The 5,511-nt window shown below is 38.1% G+C and overlaps 1 pseudogene; it reads left to right on the top strand.

Annotated features, from left to right (window-relative positions):
- Positions 1–4,202: 4,202 nt before the first annotated feature.
- On the top strand, positions 4,203–4,882 carry LOC114097884 (large ribosomal subunit protein eL22-like; annotated as a pseudogene).
- The last annotated feature ends 629 nt before the right edge of the window (positions 4,883–5,511 follow it).

Here is a 5,511-nt window from a genome sequence, read left to right as displayed (position 1 = left end):
GCCATTAGCCAAGTAGGTATGACAATTTCCTTGCCAGCGTACCCCATGTTGCTGACATGTTGCAGTGACATTGAATGTAGGTGACCTTGCTCAAGGACCAAGGCAGATTAGGGTGTTCCCGGTTTTAAGATAATCGTGTTTAGGGCGTTCCCAGTTTAGGTTCCAGGTTTAAGGTTTAAGATTATTCCTCCTGGGAATAGGGCGTATCCTGCTGCCTGAGTTCCCCTTGAGTTCTCAAGGGATTCAGACAATATATTTTGGAGATAGAAGCCCAGTGGAGGTGGATTTGGGCAGAGGAGGTGGATTTGGGCAGAGAACGTGGATTTCCCCAGAACGTGATTGTAGACGGCTGGTGTGAGTTCGGGAATAAAGAGTTGCTGTTTGAATCTACAAGCTGTGTGGTGGCTCGTGATTGTGTGCCCAGCCAGACTGCGGCATTTGTGCCCAGCCAGACTGTGGCACTCCCCCATACAAAATGCACACAATGGCCATGAGCCCTTCATGTTGGTGTAACATGGACCAATATCATGGTCTCTTCCTCCAACCAATTCCCTTGACCATATTTGATTCACGTCAGGGTGAGCAGCTAACCCAAGCTGGGCCAAGGTAAGCTTTCTCTTGGGAATTAGGACTAGAATTGAAAAGAAATTAACCTTTCTTTAGGTCCCTGGGCTGTAGGATGTTATGTCCAGGTGTATGTCCAGGTTCTAATAATGGCTGTCTTATGGACCTGAGACATGAGAAGCTGCAGTAGCTTTCTAATACCTCTTAGGTCCCTGATTCTGCTGCTCCTGAGATATAACTCAAGCTAACCCTTTTTGTTCAATCTAGTTGGCACTGAATTTCTGCCATGAATGCTTCCTTTCTTTTTTTTAATTGTTTTTTTAAAAAGCTTTTTAGAAATAATTAAAATAATAAGGAAAAAATTATGATGTTTTTCTAATTGTTCCCCTGGCCTGCTTCCTTTTCTCAGTGGGAATTCCCTATGTGCACTTCTCACTACTTAAAATGTTTTTTACCCTAGAATGTCCTATGGTATCAACTTCTAAAAATAGTGGTGATTGAGAAGGCATTGGTAAATTATAAAGCAAATGAAACACTAGATTGGGAATGTTCCATGGATACCTACCTGGTTCACCACAAGAACTGTGTCCTATAATAAGCAAATACTAAGACAAGATTAAGTGTGCATGAAATTTATTGGGGAAAACACCTGTGAGAGAAAACAGGGAAGGAACCAGGAGAACCATCAGACAAGGAACAGGTCTATTCATACGAAGGAGAGAGAGAAGAAAAGGTTAGATGGAAGTGTCTAGACTGCTGTGCAGTTCTAAGGAAGATCCACAAAACCATTTAGAGCCCCTGAGACAAAGTCACCCATCAGAGGACTCCCAGGACCAAGCATGCCTCTGTTATACTGAGTCATATAAGCACAGCATCTAGGGCCTTCAGTCACTTATGCTCCTTGCATTTGGAGAGTTGAGAAGTTCTTTTTTGTAGTTATTATGGACTGCCTCTTCCCTTCACATGGCCCCATTCAAGAAGTATTTTTTCAACATCCACTTGAAGTTCACATGCTCTGCCATCTTATTCTCAGACTCATTTGTTCTGCTGGAGGTAGAGTTAGTTGAGACAGAGTTGTTATTGTGTACCCCATGGAAGAACTGAGCAATAAGTGAAACAAATGTTTATAGCTGAAGGTATAACTATACTTTCATGTCTTCTAGTAAAACAACAACCAACCGCTTCAAAGGACACAAGAAGATTGCCAGTCTACACAATGGGCACCATAATTACACAAACGAAAACCAACAGATATCTCAGAAGAAATAGAATTTTTAAAGTTAAGGGAGTTTGGTGTGATCCACTTATTTATTGCAAAGTCACCCTTAGAAACCAAGTAGCTTTCAAAAGAAGCTCTTTACCTTCTAGAAACGAAAAATCTAAGGGAAGAATAAAACTGAGTTTAACCAAACAGGAAATACAAATAAAATCCTGGTATTCCAACATATGACTGATCATTAGACTGCCTAACCAACATTTGATAAGGACTTCCAGATCACTAACCCAGGGGATGAAAGCAGAGAATTCCCCTGATGCTATGCACCACTGCCAATGGTCATAAAAGACTCCAAGAATCCATACACTGAAATTGAAGTGTTTTATTCTCAAACACTGAATGAAGTGCTAACAAAGAATATATAGATAAATATATTTTTATCACTCATGTTTACTGTAGTGGTTTTTTCCCATTAAATCAGTAGTGTACTTAAATTACATGGCATCTTGGATTTGAGGAACTAGGGTTAATATAATAGTAAGTTGAGAGAAATTAGGAAAACTACCCCATTCACAATAGCCTCAAAAAAAAAAAAAAAAAAAAAAGACTTGGGACTCAATCTAACAAAAAAGGTGAAATATCTCTAAGATGCAAACTACAGAACACTAAAGAAAGAAATTAAAGAAGACCTTAGAAGATAGAAAGATCTCTCATCTTCTTATGTTCTTGGATAGGCAGAATTAATATTGTCAAAATGCAATACTACTAAAAGCGCTATTCAGACTTAATGCAATTCCTATTAAAATTCCAATAACATTCTTCATAGAAATAGAAAAAGCAGGGCTGGGGTTGTGGCTCAGCGGTAGAGGCTCCCCTAGCACATGCGAGGGCCTGGGTTCAATCCTCAGAACCACGTAAAAATAAATAAATAAAATAAAGGTATTGTGTCCAACTACAACTAAAAAATAAATATTTTAAAAAATATAAAAAGTAGTCATGAGATTCTTTTGGAAAAATAAGAGGCCCAGAATAGCCAAAGCAATCCTTAGTGACAAAAGTGAAGCAGGAGACATCACAATACCAGACCTTAAATTATATTATAGAGCTATAGTAACAAAAACAGCATGGTTTGAGCACGAAACTCAACTCAAAGTGGATCAAAGACCTAGACATCAGACCAAAGACCTTGCACTTACTAGAAAAAATGTAGGCTCAACTCTTTACCATGTAGGCTTAGGAACTAACTTCCTCAACTCCTAAAGCACAAGAACTAAAGTCAAGAATCAATAAATGGGATGGAATCAAACTAAAAAGCTTCTTCACAGCAAAGAATCAACCAAGAATGTGAAGAGAGAGTGTACAGAATGGGAAAAAAATCTGCTACCTGCACCTCAGATAGAGCATTAATCTCTAGGATATATAAAGAACTCAAAAAACTTAACACAAAAAACATTAAATAACTCAATCAATAAATGGGTAAAGGGACTGAACAGGCACTTTACAGAAGAAGAAATACAAATGGTCAGCAAATATATAAAAAAATGTTCAACATTTCTAGCAACAAGAGAAATGCAAATTAAAACTATACTGAGATTCCATCTCACTCCAGTCAGAATGTCAATTTTCAAGAATACAAGGGACAATAAATGTTGGTGAGGATGTGGGGGAAAAGGTATACTCATAAACTGCTAGTGGGACTGCAAACTGGTACAACCACTGTGGAAAGCAGTATGGAGATTCCTCAGAAAATTTGGAATGGACCTACCATCTGACCCAGTTATCCCACTCCTGAGTATATACCCAAAGGACATAAAATCAGCATACTACAGTGACATAGCCACATCAATGTTTATAGCAGCTCAATTTACAATAGCTAAGCTACGGAACCAACCCAATTGCCCTTCAACAGATGAATCCATAAAGAAACTGAGGTATATATACACAATGGAATATTACTCAGCCATAAAGAGAAATGAAATTATGGCATTTTCTCGTAAATAAATGGAACTGGAGAGTATCATGCTAAATGAAATAAGCCAATCCCCCAAAACCAAAGGCCAAATGTTTTCTCTGATATGCGGATACTAACACACAATAAGGGTGTGGGGAGGAAAGAATAGAAATTCACTGGATTAGACAAAGGGGAATGAGGCAGAGGAGGGGGGATGGGAATAGGAAAACAATAGAATGAATTGGACATAATTTTCCTGAATTCATATATGAATACATGACCATTGAAACTCCACATCATGTACAACCACAAGAATGGGATCCTGATTAGAATAAGTTATACTCCATGTATGTATAATATGTCAAAATGCACTCTACTAAAAAGAACAACGTTGTATCTAAATGTTGTATTTAAAAAGAACAACCACCACAACAAAAACAATAAGTTGGGCTTTTTGCCTCTACTGTAGACATGGCACCTGTGAAAAAGCTAGTGGTGAAGGGAGTCAAAAACAAGAAGCAGGTTCCAAAGTTCACCCTGACTGTACCCACCTTGCAGAAGATGAAATCATGGATGCTGCCAATTTTGAGTGGGGTGAACCAACGTGAAAATAGCTTGTCTCCTTCCTCAACTCTACTTGTTGCTTTTCATTTTATTTATTTCCTGGACAAAAGGAGAAAACACAAAGAAATTCTGAATGCATCTGAGAATTCCTCCTATGAGAATATTCTCCAAGAGAGAATCCAGGGAAGCAAAAAGCCAGGAATCTTGGTGAAGGGGTTGTGACCATCCAGAGGAGCAAAAGTGAGATTGCTGAAACTATCCAAGGTGTCTTTTTCTACAAAGTACTTGAAATATTTCACCAAAAAATATTTGAAGAATAATCTCCATGATTGGTGTGTGTAGCTGTCAAAGGCAGAGAGAGTTACGAATTACATTACTTCTAGATTAAACAGAATGAAGAAGAGGAGAACGATGAGGATTCAAACTTGTTTATCTGGAATATTTTGTATGAGTTCTTGAATAAAACTTGGGCACCAGTTGTATCTCTGCAATATGGATCAAACAGAAAATTGGAAATCATAGTAAATGGACTTCACGGGGACTGCCACTCTGTATTTGTAATTAGATTTTTGTTTGTTTCTGCTTAGAAATTTCAGGTCTCACAGTAGTGACCAAAGAAGGAGGAGAAGGCTACTTACTAGGAAGGCACTAAGGAAGATAGCTGAGGGTGTGAAAATGCAAGCTTCACTCAGTCTATATTTTATCTTTAAAAGTGTGACAATTGTAGATTGGAAGATTGAGGAACACAGCATGGGGTTCCTCATGCATTAAAAGCAAAACAGGTGATTTTGTTCTGAGATTCTCCTGTGGGGAAATGGCAGTGTCAATAAAAGGCAGATCTCTAGGTTTTGTCTTTGTTTTTAAATTATAAGAGAAAAACATAAGTTGGAATACTTATTTAACTTTTGACATTGAATGATGTTGGAAGGAATTGTTAAGAATGATTAAATCCACACCCTATAATGAGAGTTCTGTATAGTTTACAACATTGAGCTGGCAAAACTCAGTTGATGTATCACTGTTCCCTCTCCTTTCCTTGACTATGAAAAACATTACTCATCATCCATGGAGATTTTTTTTTTCACTTGTAAATGGACATAATGCCTTTATTTTTTTTATTTTTATGTGGAGCTGAGGATCGAACCCAGTGCCTCACACAAACTAGGCAAGCAGTCTACCACTGAGCCACAACTCCAGCCCCCCATGGAGATCTTTT

The sequence above is a fragment of the Marmota flaviventris genome, chromosome 11 (genome assembly GCF_047511675.1).
Source record: "Marmota flaviventris isolate mMarFla1 chromosome 11, mMarFla1.hap1, whole genome shotgun sequence".
NCBI lineage: Eukaryota > Metazoa > Chordata > Mammalia > Rodentia > Sciuridae > Marmota > Marmota flaviventris.
This window is presented reverse-complemented; position numbering and strand designations above follow the sequence as displayed.